The sequence below is a fragment of the Siphateles boraxobius genome, unplaced genomic scaffold, assembly GCF_051911475.1.
Source record: "Siphateles boraxobius isolate OS27281-9 unplaced genomic scaffold, OSU_SipBor_1 3, whole genome shotgun sequence".
Lineage (NCBI taxonomy): Eukaryota > Metazoa > Chordata > Actinopteri > Cypriniformes > Leuciscidae > Siphateles > Siphateles boraxobius.
This window is the reverse complement of record NW_027508919.1, coordinates 10,426,432-10,447,781: the sequence shown is the minus strand read 5'-3', so window position 1 is coordinate 10,447,781 and position 21,350 is coordinate 10,426,432. Positions and strand designations below refer to the sequence as shown.

Below are 21,350 nucleotides of genomic sequence, written 5' to 3'. Positions count from 1 at the left end.
TGGCGGTTTAGTTTAATGTTTAAGTATTGCATTTTTTTAATTTGTATATTCAAACATTTATTTAAAACATCAATCTCATTTACAGCATTTATTGCAGTTGTAATTTTGCAGTGCAAATTATTTAATTTGATGGGTAACAGCCCTATAGTGTCTTATTATTATAACTGAATTTATTGATCAAATGTAAGAATTTGACATGAAAGATGATGCATATGTGGCAGGTCCAATGAAATTCGTCCCGCCTACATGCGGTTGGCGAACCTACGTGTTAAGTTGTTCCTATCAGTGAGCTGCAGTGGTGTATATAAACATAGACATCATATAGAGACTAGATGCCCTATTGGCCGCTGTGGCGCAAGAAATGCGACCGCCATCTTAAACCGGTCATACTCCTATTTGCGTTGCATAGCAGCAGTAGATGCCAGAGCACTGTGCAGCATATTCCTGCTCAAATCGGCGGACCATCACTCGGGGATTACTTTTCACAAGTAAGATTTAACATTTAACATTACCGTTCTATTAGTTGTATTTTGTGAACAAAATATTCAACGTGTCCTGTATCGTAGCTACGTGTATGACCGTTGCAGCAAAAAAACCCGCGTGAAAATCAGTTCTGTATTCAGTGAGATACGATTAATTAAATGCGCTGACAGCTCATTGCACCAGCCAAACAGATTACACTGAGCGGAGCGGGTGACCGGTTTAAGATGGCGGCCCCACGGCTCGTCCGCACCAATAGGCAGTAGCGGTCGATAGGGCGTCTATCTATATGATGTCTATGTATATAAACGGGTGGTTTAGAGTGGGTGGTGTTACGAGTCACCGCCTTTACTTCCGGTGTCGTCATTCAGCCGTCATTCAGGTATGTTTGGTAGAGTTGACTGGTAAATGGTATACTATGTGGCTTATTATAGTCTATTTTTAGGGTGGCGTATGAATCCCTACGGCTGGCATTGAGCGAGACTGTCCCTCTTCGGGTAGGTGAAAGAGTTGATTGTGTTATTTGAGTATCCGTTTCTACTGTAGCAATATCCTTGTGTTTACAGTCAAAGGTTGGGGTGAGGCTGATTCAAGCACGGGGGTTTATAGGCTATTTGTAGCCCAGTACGAAGGCGCTTGGTCGTCACCGGCGCGTACGTTTCCCCACTATAAACTGGACTAGCCCTCAGCTTCCATGTATATCTGGTTGCCTAACTGATCGGGTGTCTGGCGATCGCACTTATAAGGTATGTGCGTTTATAATTTAAGGGTGGCGATCTCCTGTAGAGAGAAACTGATTTTTATGAACAGCTGCAACTAGTTAAATTATGGCGATCTCGTCTAATTGTGAGCTGGTAATTTTACAGAGGGATTGGGTACAGAGTGGTCGTGTTCGTTATGGGCGATTGGTTCCGTGCTGTTGGACTACGTGGGAGATCGTCTGGAGGCGCTGCTGCTTGCTTCTGAGATTTGCATCGAAATTGTTTTTTTTGTGTTTGTTACCGAAGCGTGTGTGTGTGTGTGTGGGTGCGTGTGTGTTTATTTTCTTTCTGTAAGATTGTTATATTGTTAATGTGTGTATGGTTGGGTTGTGGGATTACCCTGGTCAAGTTAATGTGAATTTTGTTAAACGTGAAGTTTTTATTTTCTTATTTTTTTGTGTGGCCAGAAGTGGTTTTACTCATTTCTTTTTGTATTGGGTTTATTTTGGTATTATAATTTTGTATGTGTAAGTAGAGAGGTGAAAACCTTGCTGTGTTGTTTTTAGTAAAGTGACTGTTTAATGTGAGAGCCTGAGTGGTGTATACTCTGAATCTGTTACAGGGGTTAAGTGCTGGAGCCGGCGCGGAAAGCTGGTTGTGGTCTGTTATCACGAGTGCTGTGTCCTGAGTGGTGTACGTGTGCGAGAGTGCCGAAGCACAGGGGTTTGGAAAGAGTGATTTGCCGTGGAGGCCATATTGTGTTTTATTGTCAAACTTCAGCTCCCCTGTCCAGATTCAGCTGTAACTGATTATTCAGTCGTTTCGTGTGTTTTGTTAAATGGTGTAATTGTTGTGGTGTATAATAATTATTGTTGATGGTTTGTTCTGTGCTTATGAAACTCAAATTTTATCTGTAATAAAATTTGTACTTTTTTGCATCCACGTCTCCCGCCGTTTACTGTGAGCGAACCTGTGTTGCTTTAAGCAAGAACTATTACGGTATTGTCCCTGGCAGGATTGCGTAGTCGCTAACTGATCACCTTTTGTCCTCCGGGAAACGCCACACATACATTTAATAAGGTAATAAAAAATATTTTTATTAATAATTTTATTAAATACATTTAATCAAAAAGTCTTATGCAACCTGCTGCCCTTCAAATGCTTGTATAACGTTATGTGCAGACCCATTTGATATTAGGACTGCTTTACTTCTAGGTTTGTTGTTTATGTTTTTATGTTATGGTCATACTGTGGAATAAATGTAAAAACAGGGTTGTCCGTGTTTCTAAATTTTATTTGGGTGGATGGCCTGGATGGGTGTAGGATTTCCCGGCCTGAAATTGTGTCCCAGTCCGGCCCTGGGTAAGATTATTATATTTTCATGTCAATCTGTGTTCATTTTGACCACAAACCATGCGCTGTATCTTTAATTCAGCACGTGCAGCGCAGCAGAAATAGACTCTGTGTGGAAACGATCGCTGCACTGCTGTATACTCCGCTCCTGGAACGGATCGCCGGAGCGCATCCGCGTGCAGAGTGTGAAAGCTCTAACCTGTTAACACGGGTGCTGAAAGCTCTAAACCTGTTAACACGGGTGCGGAAAACATACGCACCGCATACGCGTATGCAAATGGAGTATATGTGTAACGGGCTTGACACTGATGCTTTTTCTGACAGTACGCAAGAAAAAGTGCAGGTAAGTTTAAGAGTAAAATGTAGAAGTGCCGGTACTGCGTCCGTGTCTGATACCTAACGGATGATTACTGGCATAACATATTTACGTCCAAAGGCACAGCAGATTTGTGCTTTTTGCCGTAGCCTACATGTTGAAGAATACCGGATCGAAGTGCGCATACGCAACATACAGTAAACAAATACTAGTAACAGAAAAATGCCAGTAGACAGTATAAGCACTGCTTATTCTACCATTTGTTTTTTATTTGATTATGCATAACTGATGCATTTGTCATCATAACGTCTAAACAATTGGAATAACACACATATTGCATATAAATCACAAGAATAAACAGTAAAAAAATATTTTGGCAGGTATAGTTTTTTTTCTCTCATCAAAACTGAATATGTTCATCAGTGGTAACAGTCTATATCAAGCAGGGACACGTTTGTGTGCAATTTATTTTGTGATTTCACCGGAATGAATAGAGAGTCTCCGCAACAGCGATAGATTGAAGCGCGCATCTGAGTGAAGAATGCGCTAACCAACACTTTATCCATGATTGCCGCGGCAACGAGCACTCAGCTTGAGTTCAAAAACAACACATTTTAGCGCTAGATATCTTATTTAATAGCGAATTATATTAATTCTCTGCTAGTTAACTGTATATGTTTTATTTATTTTTATTAGGTACATCTGTGGCACCTCAATGTTTCAAAAAGTGGTGGGTACAAAATGATTCATGACGAAATATGTTGGGGACGCGTACCCACCGTCCCCACCGAAATCGACGCCTATGGGTTATTCCATAAAGCAAGTTATGTGGCATACCCAAGTTTAAGCAGAGTAAAGGGATAACCTCAACATTCCGTTCCAAAAACATAGGTAACTTTCAGGTTATTTAAGTGGCCATAGCAACTTACTCTCTGATCATAACCTACTCCGGAGTATGTTATGTTCCAGGGTTAGATTACTTCAGAGGTGTTCAGTGCATGATGAGGCTCCAGTCAGCATAACAGATTTCACAGAATATTTTTATATAGTTATATATTATAACATAAAGCAATGCTATTTTACATTTATTTATCTTTTATTCTCTTCTCACACATCGTAGATATGCATTCAAAAGATTTAAGAAGTAATCCGTAGTACTCCCCTAGTTAGCAGGGTGTTTCTATAGAGTGCTTAGTAACGAGCTAGCTCTCCTAACTATATGTATCAGGCCTCCTCTCCTTTGAGAGTCATCCTGCTGAGGTCTCCATATGTACAGTTAGACTGTGCTATCTGTTTATAGCATGTTTCAGGCCTCCTCTCCTTCGAGAGTCATCGTGCTGAGGCCTCCATGATACCAACATTTCAGGTGGAGCTTGAGAAGTGGCCCCTCTCTCTCTGAGGAGGTGCTTTAGGCCCTTCGCACCCTGAGCTCTGATGATCGTCGAGCTAGCTCTCCGAAATATATGTGTCAGGCTTCCTCTCCTTGAGAGTCATCCTGTTGAGGCCTCCATATATACAGCTCGGTAAAGCGTGGAGGGAGAGCACCTAGGCCCCCTCACTCCCTGAGCACTGTAGCGGTACTCTAGCATGTGTCAGGCCTCCTCTCCTTTGAGTCATCCTGCTGAGGCCTCCATATATACAGTTTGGCTGTGTTGATCTGTTCTATAGCATGTGTCAGGCCTCCTCTCCTTCGAGAGCCATCCTGCTGAGGCCTCCATGCAAACAAACTTGCAGGTAGTAGGAAAAGGGCCATCTCACCAACAGAGAGTTGTTTAGGCCCCTCACTGCCTGAGTTCTACATCGTGAACTTTATTCACCCTATGAGGAAAAACTCTAGACCACAGTGGTTTAAGTACGGCAGGCCTCCTCTAATCTCGGAGTCATCCTGCTGAGGCCTCCGCTTCCCAGAGCACTGTGAAGGAACTATCGTCTCTGGCTAGAGACTGTGGTTGAAAGGTAAACCCAAAAAGATTGTTGGCTTCAGCGTTAAGCATGATAGCCTCCCTGGTATGGGGGTTGACACTGTCCCCCTGAAAGTAACAGGCTAGGGCCCATAGGCACCGGGCTATACTCCCTTAAAGGAACCCTCCTCTGAAAGTTGGGCTGCCTTCCCTTCGAAAGGGAACATCTCAGGTTACGACTGTAACCTATGTTCCCTGAGAACAGGGAACGAGACACTGCGTCTCGTCGCCATGCCTCCGGCCTGCTTTTACAGGCCCTTCAGACGAAGAAATGGATGACATATTCTCTAGGCGCTCCTCTTATACTTCTTGGTCGCGCTAGAGCATGACGTCATGGCTGACGCCGGCCAATAGGATTGTCGTGATTCTACAGTGTTTCAGTCATCAGTCACGCTGAGGTGTTCCCCATAGCGCTTGACGCAGTGTCTCGTTCCCTGTTCTCAGGGAACATAGGTTACAGTCGTAACCTGAGACGTTTTCTCCGGTCAATTTTTTACCGGGCCAATCAGCGAACAGAGGGAGTGGCTGAGAACGATGACGTTGATGTCATGCGTTATTTTGAGTTGTAGTTCAGTAATTGCAGCGGATAAAGCCATTGAAGCCATTCGGTCCGTTGTGGCAACGCTGCCGAATATCAAGAAGTCAAAGCTGGAGCAAGAACAATCTTTGCTTAGTTTTATTGGTGGCCATGATGTTGTGGCCCTCCTCCCCACGGGGTTCGACATGAAATACGTCACGATGAAACGTTAGCGATTGGTTATGGCAGGTCCAGAGTGACTCTGGGCAGATACAATAGTTGTAGACTTCAATAGAGTACCCGCCTACAATGAAGTTAACACTTGTCAATGGAGCGGTGCCAGACTCTATGTACAAATGAAATGTACGAGAGTCTGGTGGGACCAGTCTAGAAACAACCAGTGCTGAAGACCAAAACAAACATCATTCCCAAGATAATTCATCGTCACAAGTTTCAAGAGGTTATGGTGAGTATTGAGCACTGAAATTATTCTCCAGAGTTTTGCTTTAGGACACGGTATAAAGTTTAAAAGTCATTTTGTAGAATCCATGATATGTAGGATATATTTACATACCACAAAATAAACAATACAGCAAAATCTGAAAATAGTCTCATAAAAAATAAAATAACTTTTATAAACAGATGTTAATTCTGTGATTTACACTTCTGCCTCAGTTATATATATATATATATATATATATATATATATATATATATATATATATATATATATATATATATATACACACACACACATTTGTTTTGTTTTTTTAATTATCTTCATTTTGGTATTTTTTTCAGCAAATATATAGTGAATAATTGTGATTAATTCATTTGATAAACTAAATTGTGAATTGACTGGCAACACTAACCAACAAGCAACACCTAAATGCAGAGCTTCTTTTCAGAGTTCTTGAAAAACAAGATATCATTAACTGAAACTTTTATGTGCAGAGCTGATAAAGCAACTGTTAGTCAATAATTGTACTGTAATTGCTAATCTATGTGTACTGTCAAATAGATTAGCTTGTCCATTAACTTCTGAAGTGCTTCCAGCCAGGGTGTCCAGAGAAAGAGAACGGATGATAATGATGACCAATAGGAAGCAATAGTTATGTTACAGCCCTGCTCATCATGTTGAAATCCCTCGAAATTTGTTGAAGTAGAGGCTGAACTGGAGTGGCTGTGATTTGCCCAGAGTGGAGTTTTGGATGGCTGGTGTTAAATTCACTAGAGTGGTGCTTAGATCAGGAGAGCCAAGGGAGAGAATGTGCAGAAGAGGGGGCGCAGAAATTCAGACCACCCCCATGCTTAATTGGGCCTGCCTTCGTTTGACACACATCAAGTATTAGGTTAAGTACCTTTTATGGATAATTGGAAAGTGTAAATTAACTATAATTGTGGCTGCTGTGGCTATTATGCCCATTTGTAACCTCACTTAAGCAAATTAATTCAAAGAGACTCCTTATTGTTCTTTTTCATTTCACTTTATTCAACCTGAAAAAAAAGAGATTGTATTTCTAGATATGTAACATATAGGTTGAGGAAGAGTGGGTGATGTCTGTATGTGTGTTAAGAGCTCTCTCTCTCTGAAAATTAACCATAAATTGCTGTGCCCTGAGTGGTTCTAGGTAATAGTTGTCAAGTGAATTAACTTCTACCTGTCAGATCAGAAAAGTGCTCATCATTTCAGAGATCTAAAGTGGAAGTGAATTGGTCTTTTCTGACACAACCACAATAATCTTGTTCCTTTTCCCTTAAATAATAGCCCTCAGGAGATACATGGAACAGGGGTGGGCAGTGGAGCCAATATCTGTATCTGTAACAATCTCAAAATTATTTATGTCTGTATTCTGATAAGTCTGGAAGTGGGCAAGGCTTAAACCGGAAGCTCCTTTTCAGTCACTAACGTTCGACGTAGTCGATGTGTCAACTGATTGGGATCACGCTCAGGGAGCCTGTCATCTTCGAGTACTGTTAAATGAGCCAATGGACATTGGCGTGCGAGATCTACACGCATCAGTTCCCTTTCGCTTCAGAGCGGATCGTTTGATGTCTCTGAAGAGTGCTGTTGTTTACAACGAGCGAGTGTGTCTGTGTTCTTCTGGAAGACTCTCCCAGTGCTGGTGGTTTCTACAGCGCGAGTGCAGAGGTGATCGCAAGCTTTGAGCTCTCAACTGCTGTTTTAACAGCAAAAAATTACTAAATGTTTGTGTTTGTTGACCGCTGGTTAGAGGGCGGAAAAGTGAGTGCTTCACTGCTTCAGTTCACTGTTCAGTGTTGCCGCGGTCATTCCCCTGTGTGCTCCGGCACTGGTGATGGGTCCTATTTCCTGAAAGAGCAACACGTGTGTGTTTGCGTCTTTTTCAAGATGTCATTCCACCCGTGCGTTTTCTGAATGCGGTCATTCCCTGTTCGTCTCTGACGGTCACAATTATGGCATCACGTGTTTGGGCTTACAGGACACTGAAGCAGCTTTTGTGGATGGTTCATGTTCCCATTGCGGGTATATGACTGTTGCGGTGTTGATATCGAGACTCGCCTTCGTCAGCATAGCTGGAGTCCCCTTTGCTATGCCCCACCCCCGTGTGCCATGTGGGATGGGTGATCGGAGGATAGTGATGGATGTGTCGCCCGGTAACCATTCCCTGTGGGCTCCTCACTCCTCCATCACACATCACAGGATGTTGATACCATCATCGGAGGGTGAGCTGGCCTCTGGAGATGACAACTCAGCTGCGTTATCTCCCTCTGAGAGTGTAACGTTGCCAGATCCAGAATTGTCAGCTATGCTAAACAGGCCGCCGAGGCTGCCGGGCTCGAGTGGAATCCTCCACCGTGTCCCGCTCAGTCTCGGTTGAAGGATTGGTAACTCAGAGCGGGCCGTGCTGGTTCTCAGCTCACCGCCCCAGTGCCTTTATTTGCCGAAGTGCAGGGAGAGCTTACCAGGTTGTGGACAGCACCTTTTCTCTGCCAGAAACTGCCTGAATAGCTTTCTCCTTCTCACTACCCTTGACGGAGGAGTGGAGGCTATCCCTCCATCGGAGCAGACATGTGTCTGGCGGCCACTGCCTTTTAGACGGGGATTCCCGTCTCCCGCCAAGGCCTTAGAGTGCTCATACATTCCGACAGGCAGAGCTTAGAAAAGCCTGTGGGCAAGCCACCTCCTCTTTGCATGCCATGGTGTTGCTACAGGTCTATCAGGCCAAGGTACACTAATGGACATGGACTAGGGTAGCCTAGACCGTGCACTTGGACCTCCGGGGCACGAGCGTTGCGGCTTGCACGATCGGTCTAGCGATGTCCACCCTGGTGGTCCAGGAATTCCATCGTTGGCTCAGCCTGGTTGATATGGCGGATGTGGACAATGTTCGGTTCCTGGTCTCCTAATTTCACTGGTTGGGTTGGTTGGCAGCGCAGCAGAGATCTGCGCCCAACAGTTCTCTGCCGCCCATGTGCAGAAGGAGGCCATCCGGTACATCCTGTCCCGGCGGCTCGCTGCTGCCTCCACCCTGCCGCTGGTGGCAGTTTCTCCGCCTTCTCGTCGCCGAGAGCGTTCCCCTACCGCCACAGTAGGGACGCCCAGCCAGCTCCAGGTGCTGCCAAGCCAGGTGGCAAGCGACAGCGAAAGCATTCCTGAGCGGGCTGATCAGGGATGGAGGAGGATGCTCTTGTATTTGGTCACCGATCCACTCCCTCCCCCCGGGTGAGGGCCGGGTGGAGTCATTGTTTGTGTATGTCTGTTCCACCACTGGCTTCAAAAAAAGAACGGAGCAAGTAGTACCCACACTTCAAAGAAAAAGCAAATGCCAGCTTCTATAAGCATGTACTTCATTGTACCCTAGAGAAGTGGTGTTAATTGAGGCGGGCCCTTTTTCGAAAGCCTCTGTTCAAATAGTTACACAGAGATGCATTTCCAAATACTTTGTCCCAAAGATTGGTCTGCAGCCTTGTCCTGAGAGACATGTACTTCAGATCTTTATCCTTCCGCGTATCAGGCCATCCTGTTTTCATGCGTTCAAAGTCCTACCCTTCAAATGCTCATAGCCAGTTGGGTCCTGGGAAAGAGTAAACTCGTCCACGGGCTGAGGATCTCTTTTCTAGTTTTGAGATGGATTCGGTCCACTGCATCTCTGAAAAAGAGTGTGTGGATGGTTAGTGCTGTATAGAAGTGAGAAAGGGTCCCACAGAAACTCTTCAGAGGCTCCTGGGGTATGTGGTAGAGGCACCTGCTCGGCTTCCTCCATATGAAGACCGCTTCAGCACTGACTTCACGGGCGAGTCCCGAGGTGGCCGCGGCAGGTCGGCACGCTCCCTGTGAAAGCACCCTGGCCTGCCACCAAACCCTCAGTCCGTAACAGACCTTTTGTTTCTCAGAGCCAACGGTCCTTATAACGAGTGTCCATCAATACTGGCTGAGGGGCCACGTACAAAGGGCATGCAGTAACGGATGTCTGGGCGGCCCTCAGACTGCATTGGCATCCATTGCCTTGAGTTGCTTGCAGTTCATCTCGCTTTGAGACACCACTACTCAGCGAATTTGTACTGGTCTGAAAAGAAAACATTGCGACAGTTGCACTATGCTTCCCTTGCATGTCACAACTCGCCCACCATCTCCTCCTCCTCGGAGACAGAAGCCTCTGGGGTTGCTTCATTCCACTTAATACTTCTGGCCTGCTCAATCGTGCCACTGACGAGCCTCATGACAGCCTATGGCCCAGGGAGAGTGGAGTCTCCGTCCCCAGGCGGTCCAGCTGTTTGGGACCATTTCGGGGCCGCACAGTTACCGTTGCTTCCCGTGGGCTTCCTTCACATGAAGCCAGGTTCACTGTTAGCCCGATTTGAAGCGTCGGATTGCTGCGCCATTCCCCTCCTATGGACTGGATAATGTGCGCAATTCTTGCTCCAGTAGTGTTCCCCTTATTAGCCGAACCCTGTTGAGTTCCTCCATACCCTTTGGAAACGGACGTGTTGGTACGTCCGAAGCCAGGCCTATCACTCGTATGCACTGGTGGAACCTGTGTTAGGTTGGATCCATTTGTTGTGATCCCTACGACGATCCCACCCCAGTGACATTCCATATGTTGTACTGCCCGGGCATCTGCCCAGTCCTTATGTGTATTCTTCACATGTTATCTCCCTTCGGGCAGGATGTGGCTTCCACAGCATATTTCTTTCCATTGAAAGAGCACGCTTTCCCAGTGGTCTTGTGGAACAGCAGTGACGTCCCTGGCCTAAGCCATGTCCCATTTCTGCCTCAAATAATGCGGGGGGATCAGACGGCTTTTGTCTAGGCTCTGGAAGGTGGCAGCACTAGTGGCATTTTAATTGGGATCCCAATCAGTCGACACGTCGACTACGTTGAACGTGAGCAACTGAAAGGGAACGTCTTGGTTGTGTATGTAACCCTCGATCCCTGAAGGAGGGAACGGAGATGTAGTCCCATCATCACTACTGCTGGACTACCGCTGACTCCGGGCTCCACTCGGCTCCTTAGCGAAAAACAACTGGTGCATGCTTACCCGCGCCGCGGGGCGGAGTGTGAGATTCAGATCTCGCACGCCAATGTGCATTGGCTCGTTTTAACAGTACTTGAAGATGACAGGCTCTCTAACCATGATCCCAATCAGTCGACACGTCGACTACGTCTCCATTCCCTCCTTCAGGGAACAAGCGTTACATACGTAACCGAAACGTTTGTGATATTACATGAAAAGCTTGTTTTAAATTTCTGTTCCATTAATGGCTGTATCCAAAATATTCTCTGAGTAGGTGTTTATTTTGAATTAGTTATTACTGCACAACCATTTAAAAAAAGAATTGTTCTCAAGAATATGAATGTATATGAATTAAATACATACTACATCCGTCATGTTAGCGCCAGTTACTTCACTTCAATATTGACAAATCCTCTCCCGTGGCCACATTGGACAGTAAAGTGGATCTGATTCGTAGGCCTTCTTCATAATATGAAATAGTAATTTTACCTAATGTTTTATGAATACTATAGATTCTATGTTTTTTCGAAGTTAAAAAAGTTTTTTTTTGCCTGCTAAATAGTAGGGTAGTATGCAATTTTGGATGTTGCCTATGATTCACGCATTTGATTCAGATCTTTTTAAATAAACATTGATTTGTTTCACACAACCGCTTTAAATGATTTGTTCGCTATCATCTGGCTTTATAACAACATGAGAGTGAGTAAATGACGTCTCCGAGATTAAAGAAGGCGGGAGTGTTGATAAGCAATAAACAGCTGAAATTGTTTGCATAAAGACTGAAATTTATGTGCTATTGGTAATGACTCCTCTTGTCCACTGTGAAATTAACCATGATGTTATTCACAGACGGGTTTTTGACCTTGCTCTCCGTTTTCCCTGCATCTCCATGCGCAGCTCAAGATACATAAATAAATAAATAAATAAATAAATAAATAAACTCTTTTAGCTCAGTGCAGATCTGAATCAACAGGAGATTAAAAAATAATCAGAGAAGGGAGTTATTACTGTGTACCCATCAGCGTTTTTGAGGGCCGCATCAGCCTCCTGCCTCAAAGGAGTCTGCAGCCGCAATTAAGCTAGGTCAAAAAACACACAATAAACAACAGACATCCAGCGCCTGGCAAGTCTGCCTGTGAAGGACGATGAGAAACATGCTGTCCACCTATTCGAGGTGTGATATTGGGTTTGACGTCAGTTTTACTCACAACGAAACTTCTTGTTTGAAGGTTAAACCACACTCATTCACATAGGCACAGTGTGAACTCTGTTCCAAGATTGAGATATCAAGTAGGGTATGGCTGATGCCCAAAGAGGTACAGAGGGGCTTTGCAATGGGACACACAAAAGTGGATCACTACAGCCACCAAGAGAGAAGCGAGAAATTATTGTGTTATCTTTTAACACCATTGTGCACACACACACACACACACACACACACACACACACACACACACAGTTGTGCTGATTTGAAGAATCTCCACACATTCTGATATGTTGACACACACACACACACACACACACACACACACACACAATTCTTATCCAACAACACCAGACAACTATTTCTTTCCAAACACCTGATACTTGAAGATACTGCTTTACTTTCAAGAGAATAATGAGAAAATACACAAATATAAAGAGTAATGTTTTGATTCTTTGGTTATATAACCCCACTGTACAAATGTACACAGTACAATGCCCACAGCGTAAAGATAGAAAAATATGTGTATAGGTTAATGTATTTATATTGATCACAATCATGCTGCCAGAATCAGCCATTATTGACTTTTGCATTTCTTACACAAGACATTGGATCATTCACTCAATCTATAATGAGTAAGCATGTATGTAATTCAACCATCATCAGGAGATCAGAGCTACTTCAGTGTATAGTATGTCATTATAACTGTAGCACTAGATTAAAATCAATATTTATAATTTAATAATAATTTAATAATAATTAATTTAGTTATTTCTTTATTCTATTTATCTTTATTTTACCATAATAAAAAAAAACAGAAAGATAAAATAAATTTTACTAGAATTCACTGAGAATGAATTGCAATCACTTGTAGTGTCATATATTTTCATACGCTTTCTGCATCGTTTTAGTACCCAATTCATTGAAGGAATTATGCAAATAAGTTACAAATATGACAAAAAAACTATTTTGAGTTTATTTTGCACTTCATATGTCTCCATCTTGCTTCAGCGCTGAAACGTTATAGGCACACATCTAGATAACAATGGTCTTATTTCGATGGTCCACTTTAGACATTCTACTAACTATAAGTAACTTTGCAACTACATGTTAACTAGCAGTCATTAGGGAATTAGTAGACTGTCTGCTTAATATCTGCTAACACTTTATTTTGATGGTCTCCCAACAGACATTCTACTGACTATAAGTAACTTTGCTAGTACATGTCAACTTATTCTACTAACCATAACCTAACAGTCTACTACAGTCTAATAATACTCTAATGACTGGTAGTTGACATGTAGTTGCAAAGTTACTTATAGTTAGTAGAGTGTCTAAGTGGACCATTGAAATAAAGTGTAAGCCACATCGACACCCCTTTACAATGCTCTTCTTCTCCATTTTTTGAATTATTGCTATACAATGTAGAAAAATATCTCTTAAATAGAATTAAATGGTGAAAAAAGTTATTGTTAAAATACTGCATGCAAAAGTAAACGATTAGTAAATTCACTCCTAAGGTTTCCAAATTATTGTAGTCTTGCGATGAATATGTTAAGAACACTATACACTAAACAAAATTATAAACGCAACACTTTTGTTTTTGCCCCCATTTTCATTGAGCTGAACTCAAAGATCTAAGACTTTGTCTATGTACACAAAAGGCCTGTTTCTCTCCAATATTTTTCACAAATCGGTCTAAATCTGTGTTAGTGAGCACTTCTCCTTTACCAAGATAATCCATCCACCTCACAGGTGTGACATATCAAGATGCTGATTAGACAGCATGATCATTGCACAGGTGTGCCTTAGGCTGGCCAAAATAATAGGCCACTCTAAAATGTGCAGTTTTATCACACAGCACAATGCCACAGATGTCGTATGTTTTGAGGGAGCATGCAATTGGCATTCTGACTGCAGGAATGTCCAACAGAGCTGTTTCCCGTGAATTGAATGTTCATTTCTCTACCATAAGCCATCTCCAAAGGCGTTTCAGAGAATTTGGCTGTACATCCAACCGACCTCACAACCGCAGACCACGTGTAACCAAACCAGCCCAGGACCTCCACATCCAGCATCTTCACCTCCAAGATCATCTAAGACTAGCCACCCGGACAGCTGCTGCAACAATCGGTTTGCATAACCAAAGAATTTCTTCACAAACTGTCAGAAACCGTCTCAGAGAAGCTTATCTGCATTCTCGACATCCTCATCGAGGTCTCGACCTGACCGCAGTTCGACATCGTAACCGACTTCCCATACATAAATGTAATATATGTCAATATATGTAAATTACATATATAATGTCAGTGCCCATGTATGTCTGCTGCCTATAGGAGAACATATGCAAAATTCATATATATAAAACACATAGACATATATGATACATATATTTCAAAATATAGCAAAAATGGCCGTTTTCATGTAAGTGCCATATATTTTCCCGTATATGCACATTATTGTTAAGTATATGTAAGACGCATATATGTATTTATGCATATATGTACTTATTTCAATGCATCAGTATCACATGCATGTATGTTTACATACATTTATTAAATATGTGGGAAACAAATATGTATGTCACATATTTATACTTAATGTTGTCCATATATGCGAGAAACCAATACTATACTGTAATATATGCAGATATATGGTATCTTATATGGATGAACGCAAATATTTTCTTCACATGTTTGGACACATAAATGTTCATATATGTTGCAGGCATATATTGTGTTCTCAGATAAGTCAAATATATGTTATAAATGTTATATAGTGCAAATATATAATATCTGCTATTTAAAATTTAAGTACATATATGGCCATATATTACATTTTTGTATGGGAATTGAGTGGGCAAATGCTCACGTTCGATGGCGTCTGGCAGTATGGAGAGGTGTTCTCTTCACGGATGTATCCTGTACAGGGCAGATGGCAGACAGCGTGTATGGAGTCGTGTGGGTGAGTAGTTTGCTGATGTCAACGTTGTGGATCGATTGGCCCATGGTGTCGGTGGGGTTATTTTATGGGCAGGCGTATGTTCTGGACAATGAACACATGTGCATTTTATTGATGGCATTTTGAATGCACAGAGATACCATGACGAGATCCTGAGGCCCATTGTTGTGCCATTCATCCACGACCATCACCTCATGTTGCAGCATGATAATGCATGACCCCATGTTGCAAGGATCTGTACACAATTCTCTGGAAGCTGAAAACATCCCAGTTCTTGCATGGCCAGCATACTCACTGGACATGTCACCCATTGAACATGTTTGGGATGCTCTGGATCAGTGTATACGACAGAGGGTTCCAGGTCCTGTCAATATCCATCAACTTCGCACAGCCATTGAAGAGGAGTGGACCAACATTCCACAGGCCACAATCAACAACCTGATCAACTCTGCAAAGGAGATGTATTGCACTGTGTGAAGCAAATGGTGGTCACATCAGATACTGACTGGTTTTCGCACCCCTCCCCCTGGACTCCCCAATACAGTAAAACTGCACAGTGGCTTTTTATTGTGGCCAGCCTAAGGCACACATGTGCAATAATCATCCTGTCTAATCAGCATCTTGATACGCCACACCTGTGAGGTGGATGAACTCAAATATTTTCTTCACATGTTTGTACACATAAATGTTCATATATGTTGCAGGCATATATTGTGTTCTCAGATAAGTCAAATATATGTTATAAATGCTATATAGTGCAAATATATAATATATGCTATTTAAAATATAAGTACATATATGGCCATATATTACATTTTTGTATGGTGTTGCGTTTATAATTTTGTTCAGTGTATTTATGTGTGTCATTCAGATGATGTGAGACAGATGTTTTCCAGCTATTCAGTTCAGTCAAGGTGATCATATGTGTCACTTGATGCACAAACAGTTTTTGCACATATGATGCATTTATATTAATGCAATGCTCACATACCTCAGTAACTTGCAAGCAAGCTCAGCAGCCCACGCTTTTATTGAATAAGACAAACCGCGATTACGAGTCTGCTCAGCATGACGTAATGCATCAGTAGGCCTTCACCCTTCTGGCCCAATGCATGGCTGTTCTAGCGAGCGTGCGGGCACCAAACTGCCCATTCAATGTGCACAAAGCAATAACACAACAAATAACAGCAAAAATGCACTTGAGCGCCTTAGGCAAAGAGAGCTTATCTGAGCCTTCTGCAGAAAGGAGTTAACTTTGCTTGCTGTTAAGAGGAGCCCAGCTACTTTATCTCTCTTATGCATTCGTCTCCCCATGTCGCTTCAACAAGCATCATTTTAAGATAATTACAGACAGTTAATTCGATATGGGCTTTTGCATGCTCCGCCAGTCTGAGGACCCTTATCTAGCCGTACCGCCAGGGAGAGTGAGGGGGGTGGATTTATGGAGAGACTCCAACTGTGATCTTAACACAATGAATTAGATATGTGTATGTGTGCATATACAGTGGCCTCCAAAAAAAAAAAAAAAAAAGGATTTGGACAATTTTGGACATTTCAGTCACACTTAATGTCTGAATTTGGTTTCATTAGATAAAATATCAAACCAATTCTGCAAGCAAATGATGCTAAAACTTTTTTTTGAACTAACTTCACTTTATTATTATTATTATTTCAAACCAACTGGGTCCAAAATCCTCTTTAGTGGATGTATGAAGTTTCCCATATTAGGGTCCTGACAGTTCATCACATTAACTTTGGACATATTCCACTACCGTTTTACAAAAATAAACTTTCTGTGAATCTGTGACGAATATGAATATTTCAATAAAGGAAGTTTGGTTGCTTGTTTTAGCTTTACAATAACAACCACTTTTTTTTCTTTTTTTTTTAAATATAATTCAAAGACATATAATGTCTTGTTTTGTAAAGTATGTGTTATGAACAATCAGACACCGGTAGATCCAAACGCAGCATGAGTTTATTCACAGGGTAGTCAGACACACAATGGTCACAGACAGCAAACACAGTATAGGAGACAAGACAATGGTCACAGACAGCAAACACAGTATAGGAGACAAGGCAATACTCAGAGTCCGATAACCAGGCGGGAAGTCAGAGGCAGGCGGCAGACGAGACGGAATCCGGGAAACAAGCGATGGGTCAGATACACAGACTGGAACAGACTAGGCAAAGAAACGCTCGGAGATGTACACAACAGTGAAACAAGACTTCGCCATGGGTAATAATGTGAGAGGGGTTTTTAATGTTTGTGGAGCTGCGTGTGGAACAAGATGCAGGTGTGAAGGTGATCAATGGAAACAGGTGTGCGCGTAATCAGTCCAGGGTGTGTGCATGAACAGTCCAGGGTGTGTGAGTGAACAGTTCAGGGAAAGGCAGAAAAGTAGTGGAGCCGATAATCCAGCCGATAATCTTCACATAACCCCCCCTTTAAGGAGCGGCTTCCAGACGCTCCAAAAACAATCCAGGCGGGGGGTAGAGCGAGGGCGACCCTAGGGGAGGGACGGAGGGCCAGGCCCGTGCAGGGGAACGGGACCAGGACATAGCCACGGCTGGCCTGGGCCGCAGAGCGTGGGCGGACCCAACTGGGCCGGTGGCCAGGGCGGAGCAGGATGAGGTGGAGGCCAGGGCGGAGCAGGGTGGACCGAAGACAACGGCGGAGCAGGAAGAGTCGGTGGCCAGGGCGGAGCACACTTGGCTGGGGACCAGCGGCATAGGAAGCTCGGGACTGGACGGGACCAGCGGCATGGGAAGCTCTGGTGGAGATAGCAGAACCAAGGTCCATGTCGGCGCCGCCTCCATGGACCCCTCAGGGTACCCACTGCCCCCCCCCCCCCCCCCCCCCAAAAAAAATACTTGGGGAAATCAACGGGAGGAACCTCCGGGCTGCAAACGGGTTCCAGAGAAGCCTCCCGGAGCTTAAAGAGCGCAGGCAAGGCGAGGCGCAGAGGCGGGGCCGGCAGGGCGAGGCGCCTGGGGATGCCCTCCGGAGCCTGGGGAGCCAAACGAGTCCTCCTTCTCTTCCCTCTGCGACGGCACTTCACTGGGCTTGATTCAGTCACTTGGCTAGATTCACTCACTTGCCTCACTTGACTCGGCACTTGACTCACTTGACTCACTTGACTCGGCACTTGACTCGGCACTTGACTCGGCACTTGACTCACTTGACTCGGCCTTGACTCACTTGACTCGGCACATGACTCACTTGACTCTGCTGGCACAGGCTCGGCTGGGCAGACGTGAAACTCGAGTTCGTCGTGGCTGACATGGAGCGCAGGCTCGGCAGAAAGGAGCCCTGGAACGGCGACCTTTATGGACTTCCGCGTTGAGATCAGTGGAGGATCAGCCATGCTGGAAACCAGTCCTGGGTAGCAAAAACCGATCCGATGGCCGCTTTGATGGTAGGCGTGACGTGGAGAAACTCAGGCTGGACGGGCGAGACGTGAATTGACTCAGGGGGTACTGTGAGCTTGCGGGGTTCTTCATCAACCTTACCCACAGTAAAGGCTGAACCACTCAGTTGCAGGGCAATATATAGTCAATATACTGCTCTAAAGTACCGTGAGGATCAGGGTTGGGCATCAAAGACAGGAGCGGTTCAGATAAACCTCCGCGGAAAAAGATCATCAAACATTCGGTGCTCATTGCTGTGAGATGCGCCAGTTCAACAAACTCCTCGACATACCTCTCAATCGATCGATCTCCCTGACAGAGTCGAATGATTTCCACAGCTGTATCATTGTTTGACATCGCTGCAGGATCTTGTTGTGATACCTGGCTGTCCGAATCATTTCCAAGGTGGCTGGTACCAGTGGAGAGTGAAACCTCACCTCTGTCGAACTTCACCGGGAGACCTTAGCGTCGATTCAGGGCTGACAACTGTGGAGAAGGGTTGAGTCTGCGATGGTCCCAGTGTAGAAACCTGAAGACCGCGAACCATCTTGGCCAACCTCTCGAACAGATCCGCATTGGCTGACTGGGAGGCATATAAGTCTGAGATGCTGCTGGATCTGGTTATGGCAAAGTCTTCTGTTATGAACAATCAGACACCGGTAGATCCAAACGCAGCGTGAGTTTATTCACAGGGTAGTCAGACAGACAATGGTCACAGACAGCAAACACAGTATAGGAGACAAGGCAATACTCAGAGTCCGATAACCAGGCGGGAAGTCAGAGGCAGGCAGCAGACGAGACGGAATCCGGGAAACAGGCGATGGGTCAAATACACAGACTGGAGCAGACTAGGCAAAGAAACGCTCGGAGATGTACACAACAGTGAAACAAGACTTCGCCATGGGTAATAATGTGAGAGGGGTTTTAATGTGTGTGGAGCTGCGTGTGCAACTAGATGCAGGTGTGAAGGTGATCAATGGAAACAAGTGTGTGCGTAATCAGTCCAGGGTGTGTGCATGAACAGTCCAGGGTGTGTGCGTGAACAGTTCAGGGAAAGGCGCAAGTAGTGGAGCACCCTCTCGTGGCACTCCAGGGCAATCCAGCCGATAATCATCACAGTATGGTTTAAATTTCCATTTTTGTTCTTGAACATGTCTGTGAACTTTCACGCTTAGTTTCCAAATTGGGTGATGATAAAATGCAAAATAATATTTAAGTTGATTACATTTTTTGGTAACACTTTAGAATAATGGTCTGTCATTAATAAGTAACTATGCAGGAAATAATGCAGGACTAATTAGTAGTTCTACATTAACACTTCAGCTACAACTATTAACTAATGTGGAAACAAGCTTAACTAATCAGTAAGTAATATCGAATTTAGAACTAAGATAGTTCCTTATTAGGTAATCAATCATTTATTTAATAAGATTGGCATCATTAAGAACTAATAGGTGATTATGAAAAATTATAAAGAATTACTAATTAATTATTAATCACAACATTAGCGTGTCTGAGACGTTAGCAATTGTGTTTTTTTACTCTCAACATGGTCATAAAATGCATCACTAATTATTCAAGTGTTACCTTGTCACTATACAGGAACTACTAGTGATCTGGACCATTATTTTAAAGTGAAAAAGATGTCAGGACCATCATTGTAAAGTGAAAAACTTATTTTTCACTTTAAAATAATGGTCTAGATCACTAGTAGTTCTTGAAGATTGTCTTTTTTTACTCTGAACATGGTCATAAAATGCATCACTAATTTCTCAAGTATACAGTCACTCTTCAAGGACTACTAGTGATCTGGACCATCATTTTAAAGTGAAAAAAGATGTTTGTGAAAATAATGGTCCAGATCACTAGTAGTTCCTGCATAGTGACTAAGTAACACTTGAGTGTTACTTGAGTGATGCATTTTATGACTATATTAATGACGTAATGATTACGTCTCAGATAGTGAAGATACACAATAATGTTATTTATACCTAATTTGTCAGTTAGTTAGTTATTAATGAGGCTAATCTCATTAAGTAATTATTGATCTCCTAAATTTAATATTACTTACTGATTAGTTAAGCTTGTTTCTATATTAGTTAATAGTAATAGCTGAAGTGTTAATGTAGTACTACTACATTAACTACTCATTAACTACTCATTAGTTCTGCATTACTTCCTGCATAGTTACATTGACAGACCATTATTCTAAAGTGTTACCCATTTTTGTTCTAAAAAGCCACAACAAAGACAAATAACAAAACATTTTGATGACTGTTTAGTTTATGTTGCACTTTACTGGACAGAGTAAGAAATGATCAGTCTATCTATAGACAGTTATGTAATTTTGAATAAAAACATTTTAAATGAGCATTATTCTAAAGGTACGGAGCCCCTAAAGGGACGTGGTGGTGAAAAAGATTTAGGATGGGAGAATTTTTTCCCACGCAAAACTTTTGCGTTCTTCCAAGAAACTTTGATTACTGTGATTGTAAATAAGTGTCATTTGTGTTTTAACAATGTTTAGGTCACGAATATTGATCCAGGAAGTTTGAATCTGTGAATATATTGCCAACTTCACTGAACTCCTTAGTTTTGTGTGGGAACGCTAATATCTTTGCGAGGGAATGCAAAAGTTTTATTTGGGAACACAACATTTTTTTTAAATAATTTGTTTCCCCCCATCCCAATTTTTTCCCACCACCACGTCCCTTTAGGGGCTCTGTAGTACGGAAATGTGGTCAAATGCAAATTATTACAATTATTCAAAGAAAAAAATAAGAATTTTGCGATATTTTCAACAAAAAACTACTGGGAAATTACGGTGTTTCCATTAACCGATGTTATGTGACTAAACTGTAATTGTTTCCTCTCGCGATAAGTCATTCCAAAAATTATGGCAACTGATGTTGGTAAGTTTTGCGAAATATTCCTTTTTCAAATTGCCT

The 21,350-nt window shown here is 43.0% G+C and overlaps 1 long non-coding RNA gene across 1 annotated transcript; it reads left to right on the top strand.

Annotated features, from left to right (window-relative positions):
• Positions 1–951: 951 nt before the first annotated feature.
• LOC143757103 (uncharacterized) lies at positions 952–1,463 on the top strand. The gene is made up of 3 exons (XR_013210397.1): positions 952–977; positions 1,090–1,226; positions 1,347–1,463. It is a non-coding gene; the product is annotated as an uncharacterized LOC143757103 (long non-coding RNA).
• The last annotated feature ends 19,887 nt before the right edge of the window (positions 1,464–21,350 follow it).